This window comes from Empidonax traillii, unplaced genomic scaffold (genome assembly GCF_003031625.1).
Source record: "Empidonax traillii isolate 1590-97213 ecotype Southwest subspecies unplaced genomic scaffold, ASM303162v1 scaffold586:size682069, whole genome shotgun sequence".
NCBI classification, from domain to species: domain Eukaryota; kingdom Metazoa; phylum Chordata; class Aves; order Passeriformes; family Tyrannidae; genus Empidonax; species Empidonax traillii.
In genome coordinates, this window is record NW_020955779.1 from 590,656 (window position 1) to 604,840 (window position 14,185).

Below are 14,185 nucleotides of genomic sequence, written 5' to 3' on the forward strand. Positions count from 1 at the left end.
GCAAGAATGAAATATTAGGACTCTGCAGACAGAATAGCTTAGTCTTTTCTTTTTGGAAATTATATTAAGGCTCTCGAGTCATGTAGATATGTAAAAATGGTCAGAAGACTACTTAAAAAATAAAAGCATTGGAGCAGTACTACATCTTGTTAAAATACCTTTTACCCTAAAAATGGAAGTGTTTTAAGAACACATTATACAATTTGTGCATAGTGTCTCTACAGATTTCTTCAAATACATTAATATACAATCTTTGATACAATTTATGCCAGGGAATGAATACTACTGTATACTAACAAAGGCGAAGTAGAACTCACAGCTACTTTCAGCAGCTGAGTAGGACCAGAATTCCTCAAGCAGGTCCTCAGCGTCTTTCAAAGGTGAAGTTTACTATTGAGTCATTTCAGTTCATCCAAAATTCTGCCGTCTGTCAGCTAAAAACGTCGCAGTGTCAACAAAATCCCTTGGTTACCAGCTACCCAGGCAGGTAAACCCCTTTCTCATTTCACAAAGGTGTTGCACACTGTCTATGCTCTCTGTAACCACAGAAGCACATGACTGCAGATTGAGACAACTTTGCAAGCTTTTTTTATTGTGAAGATTTGCCACTCACAAAAGTTATTTTTGCATTGACTAAAGAATGTAAAAAATGAAACCTTCCATATTATTTAAATCTATAAATAGTATTTTAGAATTCTTGTTTGCCTGCTAACCCCGGGGCAGGAATAGCTGATTTGGAGCTTCTACATGCTTAGGTTATTATTTTGTTGTGAAGACAGAAGTTCTCAGAAATCATATGCTCTTTGCTTTTTCTTCTATTTCCTGTCTTCAACATACAGGCCATCATTGGATGTTTTAAAGTGAATTATAATGAACATGTTAGCTTATGAAGATTTTAGGTCTGCTGAAGCTGGAGTAAAAAAGAAAGTAACAAGCTGACTCTACAAGAACAAAAAAATACAGTTCTGAATTTAAATCTAAACTTTTCTGTATAAAGCCTCTGTTCATAGGGCTTCTTTCTTCCAATTGACTGAAGGCCTTGCATTTAATAATTACTACTGTAGTTAGTGCTTCTTCAATTACTGGTAAATTTTAATTTCTTTAAAAATTGCAGGGGTTACTGATATCAGAGAAATCATCTCCCTCTTTCAGATTTTCCATCTTTCACTAAGAGCTCAGGCTGATAATGCAATTCCAGGGTACTGTACATGCCCAATTTCACTTCAGATTAAGAATCAGACACAGAGTTTAAAAAAAAATCAGCTGTTTCATGATGCAAATGAGGGAGTGATATATATCCTCTTTTATTGATCCACCTTGGTTTAAATTCTTATCCACTTTGTTTAAAAAACAATATTTGGGTTTTTTCCCCCTCCAAAATCCCCAAAAGAATCACAAAGTTTTTGTTCACACATCTATAGTAACTTGATCCTCTTCCTCACACGTGCTGTAACAACACAACGTTACCGATGTTAATGCCATACCAATATATGGACATGACCTAATAAAGGTTGATGAATTACTTCTTTATGAGTTTTAAGTACGTAACATCAGCTATAATATTCCACGGATGTAATCTCTAATTTATTCCTGAATACCTGCCCGTCAATGTTTACCTATCTGTATTTGCACGAATCAGGACTATTGACAGGATAAGTAAGAAGGAAGTTCACGAGTAGCACAGTGACAAAGTCTGGTTTCCAGTGGACTTATACAGTGCATTGGATTGACTTTTTAATCGAGGTGTGTTCAAGCCACAGCACAGCATGAGTTCAGTCTTTATTAAACATCAGAGAAACCACACAGGAAAGATGTCCTAAAATGCCTTTGCCAAGTGAAAAGCTTCAAATGGTGTTCATGCCTTGCAAGACATCAGAGAATGCATTTAGGATACCAATCTTGACTGAAGAGAGGTTTTTTTTACCTGATGTTTAATAAGGCACAAATTCTGATTAAAGCACTTCCTAGGATTATAGAATATTCATCATTTATTTCTCTCATATTGACTCTGTTCACTGCATACAGTTACAGAGGGGCTTCAGCCTTTCCTTCAGGTGGCAGTAACAGAATCTTCTTAGCCTCTTCTTAGCAGTTATATTCATGAAACAATAGGAACTTCGTATTTTGAAGACTTCTACCCTCCGGCCAAATTCTTTTGAAACTGGCCAGTAGGCACAAGAAAGTTTGTAGGACAAAAATAACAGATACGTGTATGTACAGACTACATGATCATGCTAATTTTATTGGGAACAAACTTAATTTTCTTAGGAAGCCAGATTAAAAAATAACCCTGGTTTCCCACCACACAACATATCTAGGGAGGAACTGAAGTCCTTGGCAGAGCTTACCAGTGGGAATGGAGCCAAGACCTCACTCTGCCTATGCAGAAAACCACAGCAGTTCCAAAAAAACCCACCTCTCAAACCAACCCCACTGATTAACCTGAAAGCTTAAATAAAAAAGTAAAAATCAACTGATTTAACTCACACTGAACATGCAATTCAGAGAGAGGAACAGTTTTTCCTCAGACATTTCCTGAATAAGAAGCGGCACAGGAAAGTTCATCCCATTAGGTAAATCATTTGTCAAAACCACTATTGTGAGAGCTTCTACAAATGCCTTCTTAACCACAACTCCTAATATAAAACTAGTAATCTACTGTCTTTACCATTAGTGCACATAGGTGCATGCACAAAAGATTAAGTTCATATAAAGTTCTGTAAACCTGAGGTGCTGGAGGAGGTTATGTCAAGTTATGACACTGCCACAGAAAAAAAAAAAATTGATGCCTCTGAGGGATGGAAATCTGAATTGGTAAGACAAATATGTTAGTCCTAAGGAAGCCTCAAAACAGTATTCATTTGAAGCAGTTATCTCATATGGAAAACCTCAGTCCACAACTGAAAAATTTTGAAATAAAAGAAACAAAAGAAAAATATGGAAAACATGAGGCAATTTCCAATTGCAACAAATTTCAAAGGTTGTTCGCTCTCCCAGCTTCCAGCTTTACTGGAAAGCAGGAGTTGCTTAATACCACTGAAAATATCTGACAAACTTATTTTAGTCTAAGTTTAGAGATATGACCTATTTTTTTCCCCAGAGCTCCAGACCAGGACTCTGTTAGTCTTTATAGGTTTGTTGTTGTTGTTTTTTTAAGCTGGGAGTTGGTATCAGACAAAAAGCTGTGGGAATTTCTGGTAGTTTCACAGTAAGTTTACTATCTTGCTTAGTGGGTGGGAAAAGAAGGTGAATGAATCAACACAAGCAAAATAATGGTCAAAACACCAGAAGGTGATGGAAGCTTGCCTATGTTCACTGGATATGGAAGCTTTACCACCATTTCATAAGTCAGAAAATGTTTTTGTACTCTGCTCATCTCCTCCAGTAAGAATTTTAAAAACTAATGAAAAATGCATGTGTCAGGGAAGGTCCTGTTTTTCCAGAAACCAGTTCTTCTCATTTATTATCCAACCCCAATGCTACCTAAAAACATTGTATAAACAAAGATCTATTGGTACATGGCCTTGTTGTTCTTGTTTCTTCCACCATCTGACTTTTCAGAAAACTCTGAGCAGATTTTTCTGTTCCTATTAAGAAGCGGAAAAAAAAAAAAAAAATCAACCAGGAACCTGCTCTCAGGGAGTTCTGTTTAGCAAGATTTTCTAGTGAAAGCTACTCAGCATTTGATTTGCTACTGATTTACTGTAAAACAATTGCCTGTTACGCAAGGATAGTCAGCTCTTGCAGGACAAAATCCCTCCAGCACAAAGAAGAAATGCTGCTGTTCACACATATTTGAACTATTACAACTCGCCGCAGTTTAAACTGTTTCTATTTAGGTGAGTGCGCAGGATACACCTGAATGTAGTTCTACTTACTGGTTTTTAAATTTTCTTTTAGTTTCTTGTACTGATGCTCAAAGACTTGCTGGAGTCAATGCAGGTCATCTCAAGCACTGTGCTCTCTGTTGAACTGATGATGGGCACCACAAGCGAAAACTCAATGGTAATCTATCACTAACAAACAGTAGCCCAAGAGCCACCTGTACCTGGAGAATCACCACCAGTGGTTTAAGCACAGCAAAACTAAGTTTTTTTTTCACTCAGATAAAACCAAGTTAAAGGAGGTGGTCACGGAGATGATAAATACATAATAAAAAATGGATTCTTTTTTTCTGTGAGGGTTTCCCTAGGTTTTAGGCAAATGGGTAATGTCCTCATTTCAGAACCTCCTCCCAGCGTATATCCGTGCATAGGCACTACATAAAAGCCACAGTGATTCCTTCCCAGTTAGGGATAGTCCTGTCTCCCACACCTTCTGCAGCTCTTTGAAAGAGTCACTAAGAAGCATTAGTGAGTTATGAGCTCTAAGAGCAGGGTTAAGTCAGCAGAAGGGTTCAGTAGTGACTTGTGTTGTTTAAAATGTTCATAAATGACCTGACAAACAGGTGAGCTGCCAAGTGGCAGTCTCGGGACGGTATGTTACTGAGGGTAGTCAAAACAAGCTCCAACCATGAAGAGTAATGAAGGGGCTTTGAAGCAGAAGAAGTGGATGACAGGAAACAGGAGAAGATTTAACACAGATGAGTACAAAGCGATGCACATGGAAAAAACAATCCTAATCAAAAATATAAAATGGACACCAAGCTGAACATGCAGGTGATCTCAGGGTTATGATCAAAGTTCAGCTGAAATGTCAGCTCAGCACAAAATAAAAAGACAAAAAATAAGGAGCACGGGATTATGAGGAAAGAAGTAGAAAATTGTCTGCAGGACAACTCAGTCTGGAAAACAGAAAATGAGGATAGCAGACCAAGAACCATACTATGATGAGTGAATAAGCACTGACTTGTTGCTATATCTTTCAATACAACAGCGGTCAGCATTACACCCGGCTAAGAGGAGAAGCTAGTTTCAAAACTAAAAGGAGGCAGATCTTCATGCAAGATGTAGCGCAGCTATAAAAAATTTCTATTGCATTATGTATGCAAACGGTAGGTTGGACAAATCCATGAAAGAAAAATTCACTCAGGATTACTGAATACACATGAATCAAATTCCCTCAGCCACCAAGAGCTTAGGGCTTGAGAATTCTTAGGGCAAAATATCATATGTGATAGCCCTGTTTCTATAAACTTCACCATCATTTTGTGCATGCATGTGATTTTCTACTGGGGTGGTATATTTAGATGATACTGCAAGGCAGATTACAGTGCTGAATTTTAATCACAAACGCATATCTCTCTATTAACATAAAAAAAATTAAAAGGATTGTCACAGTATTATGTGATTAAAACAGATACTAATCATTCAAATGATGGTGTTTGTTTAAAATTGCAATGAAAATAGTTGTAAGTGTAACCTGAGCTAATGGGGGCAAAAGGCAAAACTTCAAAAATCGTTATATTTTCTTTTCCTCCTCAGAGGATTTTAAAGCCAAGTGAAGATTTTTAATTTTATGATCAGCAAAGTGAAAGGTGGTACACCTTCAAAGACTTTTAGATTTAATGACAAGAATGAAACATTCAAATAAATAAAGATCCTCCTTTGAATATTCAATAGCCGCGCAGCAATGACCTGACTTGTCTGACATGAACTCAGGCTGGGTGGAACATCTGGAAAAGCACTGAAGATATGGGACCCTGCCCTCTTCTGCAAGTACAAGTGATATGCCAGGGATCACGATGATTTTAAAAATGCACAGCTCTGCAAAACACACTGTACTAGCTTCCCCACCCCAGCTTAACATACAATCCCTCTGACAATATCAGCAGTTGCCTAACATGACATTTCACATACCACCACGATTTGGATGGCATGTGCTTGAAAGAGAACTTGAAACACCAGCAGTTACTGTGATGGGGTTTAAGAAAAGAGTGAAGGAAGTAAACTGAGAATCAAGATTACAAAATGGCTCTGTTCATTCCTCTGTGGGGATGAAACAGTACGAACAAAACAACCAAACCCCAAACACTATTTACTTTGGGAAACAGGGTATCTTGAACTTCTCAGAGTAGGTTGAGTCAAGTGAGGACACAATTAGCCTAAAGACACCACCAGCAAATTGCCACACACACGACATCCCTGTGTATAGGTATGGCTCGCTGCAAGATGCTGAGAGAGGAGGGCAAGCAAATCCCACCCCCCAAACATGGTTGTGATTTAGGGATCCACTTATACTCTAGTGAGGATCCACTTACAGGCAATGCTGGAGTTTTGATTAAAGGTCCCAGAACAATCACAAACAAAGCTGCTGCCCCTTACCAAAACAAATTTTGTAATTAGCCTGTGCTGCTGCCCAATTCTATTTCTGTGCTCTTTGTTTTCAAGCCACTGCAGTATAGAGATGAGATGTGGGTGACAAGATGCAACTAACTCTGTTTAGTCTTTTTTTTTTGAGGCAGGGGGAGAGGGAGGGAAGACAACTACAAACATTATAACTGATGCAACTTTCCTTTTTTTGTTATTTGGGAGAGTTATAATGCAAAACTATGTTGATAGTTGAGGTGATTTTATTAAAGGGAAGTGAAGAAAAGCATTAGGAAGTGTAACTAGGTAGTCCAACTTACCTAAAATCTTGCAAATTAGCACACCTCAGTATTGAAATCCACAGTCCACGCAACAGAATTCCATAGGACAGCAATAACAAAAGCATCTCCATATGAGCCCTCCGAACTTGGGATTAAAGCCCATAGGAAGTCCATCAAAGCATGCGAGATAAATTCAGTAGCTACGGTCAAAGTCAGCCCTTGGCTACTTCACTGGGAGTTCCAACAAGATTTGTCAGAATACTAGCATGGAAGAATCTATCAAACCAAAGGTCTGTTGATGAGGAATTAAAAGACAACTAACTCACTTCCAAATTACCATTCAGTTTCTTTGCTATATCCAAATCAGGTAAAAATCAATCATTAATAGATTTCACAGCCTTCCCTTTCTGACTAACTTGTTGCCATCCCTGATCACCGTAAAAGGTCATGGAACTGATGCTATCTTGTTAAGATACAGCCAGTGCCCCAGCATTAAGTTATCAGAAATTTCCTATTCTGAAAGAATGTAACTTGTACTTTTAAGCACAAACAAGTTCAGAAAAAAAAGAATATCATAAGGAAAAAAAAAAAGAGAACCTTTAAGTTTACCATAAAGAAAGATCTGAAGGTTGATATTATTCTAGAATCGTGTAAGTTAGAGGCAAGGGAGGGGCGGTCACCATGTTATATTTGTACTTAACATTGAAATTATGTGCTGAAAGGCTCAAAAAAGGCAGAAGCAGTCAAGAAGAATGGAATTATTCTTTTATGAGGTAAGTTTCCTGAAAAATTGCATTGCCTGTTTTTAGCACCTGAGCTACACAAAGGCACACTTCTCAAAAATAAAGGAAATAGAAATCATTTGCATCTCTATTCTGACTGACCTGACAGAGGAGTTTTAGAAATTAGCAGCTGTAATAGTATTACTGAAGAGACTGGAGATCACAGTGACATGCATCACAAACTTTTTAAGTACCGCATATTAATATCTAGACTGTTCCCTGTGACTAACTCACCACTTTCTAGTTTTCAAGTCTGCCAAACCTGTGACATGCAATTGCTACCATGTGCATCCGTGCTATTTAGCACATCCTAATATGATTGGTATCCTACAGAGTTTCAGAGCATGAACGACAAAATTGGTTGTGAAACACCTAATCGTCATCTTTCAACTTGACAATACATGCAAAATAGACTTTGAAATGCACAATTTTATTGCCTAGTAAGTGACTTCAAAATCCATGTATTAGTTGGGGTAAAAAAAAAAAAAAAGAAGACGACATCCAGGTCTTTACATGTCAAACTTACACTCCTACGGCCTGTGTAACACCTGCTCCAAATTGCTTTCCCTTTGGAGACCTACTGTGAAAAGTGACCTATCCAAAGCTGTGGCCAGTATTTGGAAAAGGCTATCTACCCTTCAAGGGAACATGTATTTATTCAGTATCTAATTAGTGTCAACCTGAAGAACATTTATGCAAACTTGGTCAGGACTAAAAATATCTAATTGTAGCTCCTCTAACCAAATGCTGGGAATGGTTGGAACTTATGTCCACAGTCTGATTTTTTTAACTTTGCAATAAGAAATAATAATGCAGTACATGCAAAAGGGAGGGAAGCCTGGAGAACAGCTGACTATTATTTATCAAGTCTCAGGGTAGACGATTCATATTCCCAAAGACACAAAAATTCTTCTCATTTAAAATTTCATACTTTGGCTTCAAAATCCAGCACTCTATCATCTGTCTACCAGGGAATCACCAGAATGGCTCAATTTGATTGAATGATCTTCAGGACCAGCAAAGTACCATTTTTCATATGGTACCACAGCTAATTCCCAGCTCCATTCCAGGTGTGAATGAACTGGAAGACTTATACTTCCTCATACTAATTATTTCTTATTTCCAAGCAAAGGCAGTTTGAGAGACTGAAAATGCCATACAAGCAAAAATGATACAGCATTTAAAAAGAAATCCCTCCCAGTCAATATACTGAAGTCGTCTCTGAATCATCACTGCCCTTCAGGTTTCCATGTACCCTTTCTGACCTCTTTTAGGAGAATCTGGATCTGCCACGCCTGAAAACGGGAAACAAATTCTCCTTTTGTCTTTAGGATTCAAGAGTTACTCACCTATCTATTTGTTGGTATAATAAAATCAAAATTTGTGTTGAGAAACTTACCACAAGATCAACTGTAAAATATTACTATGGTGGCTAACAACAGTTTCTATGTTATTAATCCAATCAGACAGGTCTATGCCTGTCATCCTTGCCCAGATCTGAACTCCTGTTGTCCAAGAGAATAGAAATTGGTGATGCAGGAAGAAATGCTTAACTGTACAGTATTATTTGCTTGTGGCTCAGCAAGCATTTAACCACATATGTGAAGCTCTGCCAAGATGTTCTCCTACAACAAAAGAACTTACAAAAAAAATAAAGAGAACACAATCAGTAATTGGCAGATTTTGGGCGGAACACTATTTACCTACTATTCGTTCTTAAAATAGAACCCAGTATTTTTACAGGTTTTAAGGACTGAACTAAATTAAAGGTCTTTTTTGCTTGCCTTAAGATACAATTATAATCAGCTTGCCAATTGCAATATCTACTTATCTCTATGTTACTGAGATATTCTGCCAGGGTTAAAACTCAAAAACATACTGGATTATTAAAAAGATCTTTTACACAGTGGAAAAAAAAATGTATTTCTGCACGTACTCAATTTTTTAATTTCAATTTCTTTAGAGCACACAGTTCAAACGACCCCAGTGGAGATGCTAGAGGATCTAGCAAGTATCACATGTATCACACGTCCATGCACCTAAGTGTGTACAGCCTCAAGACAGCCTACACAGCTAAGGTAGGGTAGTGACTGAGGAGAGTAACTAAGCAAAAAGACATTTTACCTAAAATAAAATTTAACTCTGAAAGAAACAGGCCATTTCTAAGCCTACTAACATTTACCTGGTACAGACTGAGATTATCGAGGATTCTCTATGTGGTTCTCATTTCCCAATCATGAAATCTTTCTGACACACATGGATACACTCACATAGCCTAACGATGTGTGGTACTATCTTATTCCAGAAGGGCACCAAGAAATAAACACATTAGAAAAAAAGTTTGCAAAACCAGATATTCAGATTACAAGACAATAAAACATTTTATCAGTGGAATAGCACTAAGAAAGTGGTGTATACTGAATTCCTTTCATCATTTCAAATCAAGCCTGGACAAAATCCCTAAACATTTAACAAAAAGAGTCCTTGCTGGTACTGTTGTAATTGAGATATTTGAGGGATGGATTGTTGTCAAAATTAAGAAAAATATAATGCGTTTTAGGCATGAGCCACTGTTGTTAATTTGACCACCTCAGAAATGTGAGTTCTCCTTTAGTCCCCAAAAGAATGGTGAGAGAACACTGTAGAAGACTTTCCCACAAATCTTCTCAGTTTCATTCTGATGCTTAAGAAAATAACTTCATGGCACAAAGTATTAAAGGACTATGCACGTGAAGAAGGCACATTGCCTGTCCAAGATAACTAAGGAAGAATAAAAGAATATACACACATATAAAAATAAAAAAAGCCACCCCAAACCATCTCCTTTAACAGGCCACCTGTACAAAAGATACTGCTGCTAGCAGAGTGTGCCTATAAATGCTGAACACCCCTACATTCTTGACTTTAAAGGGAGTCAGCCATCGGACCTTGTTAGATACTAATTAATAAAACACAGGGAGTTGCCTTGGTGAAAAGTAAATAACATTCCAGTTGCAGAGTCTGACGTAACATGGGTGGTTGCATATAGACTCTACCATTAAACTATTAAACAAAATATGCTGAACAGATTGCTGGATTAACAAAAATAGAATGCTAGACTTTCACAGCATTAGTATAACAAACAAAATCAGGATAAATGTATCCTTTTTCTAACATTTTAAGTGTACTCAGTTGTATGTGGAAAGTACTCAGCAGTGCCAGTTGCATTGCCAAGATCATTCACTGCTAGCAACTAGTGTTCTATTTCAGGGTGTTTATTTTATTTTTTTTTTTTAATTTTTCTACAGTATATGAAATTAAGAAAGGAAAATACAAATTACTATATGCATATTGAGAAAGTAACTAGAACCTTTCAGCATTCAGAGTTATAAAAATAAAGTAAAAGAGATTTCCTTGTATTATGTATCTTGGTGTTGCAAGGCATAACTTAACCATAGTACACATGGAAATTCTGTAATATTTGGTTACTGCTCTAAGTTATGTCACGTACCAGCTAGTCCCAAAGCACTATGCATTAGTGAACCCTGTCAGAATGCAGCAAACTCATGCCCTCTTTCCCCTTTACTGTGACAGCAAGGAGATAGGAACTTAATTTAACTTTATACCGGCTCATCATGACTTCCAGCCAGAAGAAATCCTATATAGCAATATATCCATAAGACATCACTCTTCCATATTGCTGGGGAAGCAGGATGAGACTAACCAAAAAAGCCTTTTAGGTGGAGGCAAGCGGTGTTATCCCAGCTTTTGTTATTGATTCAGAGTCGAAATGGAAGAATGGTGGCTCAAGGGGGAAGAGCACCTTCCTTCCATACCGCCACAACAAATGGCACACTGTTCAGGGCTCTGTATAACACAGCTACAACCAACTGCGTGGCTTCACTATGAACAGACCTTCATGATCTCAAGGACTGGGACAACTGAGGTCTTGGGATGCTCAGACTAGACTTTTAGAGGAGGTCCTTCCCTATGGAGAAGCAGACCAGTTCTTCAGGGATTCTGTAGGATCTCCACTGACAACTTCAAGATGCAGCCAAGACCTTGCAACACAAAACCTGAGCTAGTGCTGCTGGAAGTCCCATGCCAAGCAGGAAGCTGGGCTAGATGACTGAGAGCTCCTTTCCAACAAAGAGCTCTATCATGCTGATGTGAAATCTACCACTTGCTGCAAAAGAATTTTTTACAAAACCACTGCAGCTATCCTAGGTTAAGGAACTTGATGTATTTTATGAATTGATGTGACCTCCAAAATTTTAACATGATGCTAGAAAAACAAAGCAAAGAAACTCAGAGTAGTGAGAAATATTATCTTTGTTACTGCTGAGACAAATACTCTAAGTAGAATATTATCAAGGAGGGAAAAACCTTTGTTCAATTTTACGTAATCCAAGCTTTGACAAATGGAATGTTTTTGCTTTCACTGTTGTATAAAAATTCTGAAGGTTTCACTCTTTTCATAAATGGAAGTAATTAATTGTAAAGAGAAATACTGTTAAAAGAAATGTAAAATAAACATTTTAAAGTGTTTTAAAAGATAATGTTATAATGCTTTAAAGACAACAAAGGCACTGCAATCATAGACAACTCTAATTGACTACTCTAGACATGTACTGATTCTCTGTATCAGACGACTAAATGACCGTTAGGTTTTCATTGATCAAAGACTGCCTAAAGTTTCAACAGGACTTTCTTTGTCAGGATGTACATTCATCATTCAACTCTCCTCAGACCTCCTATGTCACCTGCAGGAAAAACTGCTACCTGCCGTGCAAAAAATCAGAACCTCACTTCTTGAAAATGAAACACATTTTCAGAAAGGTGTGCAGAGCTAAAAACAAACACCCAAAACAGAAACCAGAAAATAGAGAAGGAACTTAAAGAAATAATAAAAAAAACCCCAACAGTGGAAGACAGTATGTCGTGGTTTTGCCCCTCAGCCCATCCCTGGGGCTGATGATGGTTTTGTCCAGGTAATTTCCGGACAAAAAGACCAATCAAAAGTCCAGTAACGCCTTTGCTAATTACATCTTCAAGAAAACGGAAGAGAAGGTTGTTGGCGCAGTTGGAATTAGAGTAGCAGCCATGTAGGGGAGAGGAGTAGCGGGCCCGAAGCAGGGCCAGACTCCCTCCTCCCCCGGCTTGGGCCGGGCGGGGAGCAGGTGCAGCACTGAAGTTCTCCCTTCTCTCTTGTAAGAGAGTGAAGAAAAAGAAGTTTAAAAGATGGACTGCTTGGACAGAAACCGCTGTGGAAGAATTCCAGCCGAAAGATAACGGAGCTTCCAAGGTCGGAGCTGGCAGCCAAAGCTGCAGCAAAGAAAAGTAAAGTGCGAAAGGGGGGAGGCTTGTTTCCCCCCTGCCTTTCTGCTCTTTCTCCTTAGCAGGGAAAAGACTGAAAAGTAATCCCTGCTACTTGTAAAAGCTTGTTGAAGTAAGGAGACCCCCTATGCAGCTAATAGAAAAGTTTGTGGATGTACTAAAAAGAACCGAAACTTCATGAGAAGGACTGAAGTGAGGCAGAGTCCTGGTGGAGATTTGTAACCCTGAGGGAAACCTGTTGCTGGAGCAGTGATGACTCAGGTGAGATACAGAGATCCGTGCGTGTGTGGATCTATACTGCTGTTGAAGATTTTGTAACTCTGAGAAATCTCATGCTGGAGTGAGATGGTCCATGTGAGATGCTGGAACCCGTGTGTGTGTGGGATCCGTGCTAGACCCATGCCGAGAAGTCTATCAAGGACTGTTCTCCCATGGGGAGGGACCTCCATAGGGAAACAGGGGTGAACTCTTAAACCATTATCCCCTGTAACCCTGTGGAAGAAGATCCATAGTAAGCAAGTGTCCCCTTGCAAGCCTATGGAAGAAAAACCCTTCGGGACCTGAGTAATCTCCATCCTTCAGTCTTAGTCCAGGAGGGGGGTAAGCCCAGTCCTGGAAGCCAACACAGAACGAGAGGGAGAGAGAAGAAGTTCCAACTGCAATGAAAGTGTGCTGCTGCTGAGAATCTGCTACTAGAAAGAGAAAACTAGAACTCTAAAGATACAGAATGAGACTACTTCTTCTCCTTGGACTAGTATAAAAAGAGAAGAAGTATTTCTGTAAATATATATAGCATTCCAACTTGAGTAGAAATTCTTATAGATATAATTCTTTAGTTTTTAATTTATTAGTAGTTGTTATTTTACTAGTAATAAATGTATATACTGTTTTCCCCAAATCCTGTCTCCCTTTTGTCTGCAAATACCTTCTCTCAACTAGTAACAATTATGTGGGGGGTGGAAGGCAAAATTGACCCAGAGCAAAACCACGACACAGTATCAGAAACCTAAGTGGTAGACAAATGGACAAAACTAAGAGTACCAGTTGAAAACAACAGGATTTGAGGAGGCAGGAAGCAAGCTACACAGTCTTCATTACAGCTACAAAAGAAACAGAGTTTTTGGGCAATGGAACAAATTAAGAGGATCACTATGTAATTACACATACACGCCATCTAACCATCTTGCCATTACAGAGCAAAAGAAAAAACAAATCTGGGACGTCGACCAAAAACATGACCTGAAGGAACTACCTCCATAGAATGCCCCAGAAAGTCCTGCCTGCCCTGGAGAGGAGGGCTAGAGAAAAGCAGTGGGCTGCTGCTGCAGAGGTACAAGCAATCTTCCCAGCACAGACAGAGGTTGCACAGCTGTTTGGGTTAATATCAAAGGCAACCTAGAAGAAAGGAAAAGGAGAGGAAAGCAAGTAGCAGCCAAGCTGAAGAGCAGAACTGCTTTGCACGCAGTACTTAACATATGGAATAAACAGTACTGAGGCAACACAAGGGAACAATTAGTCTAAACGGTTTTGTAAATATCTTGGACAAATACCAGAAGAG

General features: G+C 38.6%; 1 protein-coding gene across 1 annotated transcript in view; it reads right to left on the bottom strand.

Annotated features, from left to right (window-relative positions):
• The window catches only part of LOC114064851 (BRISC and BRCA1-A complex member 2), a gene marked incomplete at its 5' end in the record, with an annotated part of 142,417 nt that overhangs the window by 51,433 nt on the left and 76,799 nt on the right, over nt 1-14,185 (bottom strand). The window lies entirely within an intron of this gene.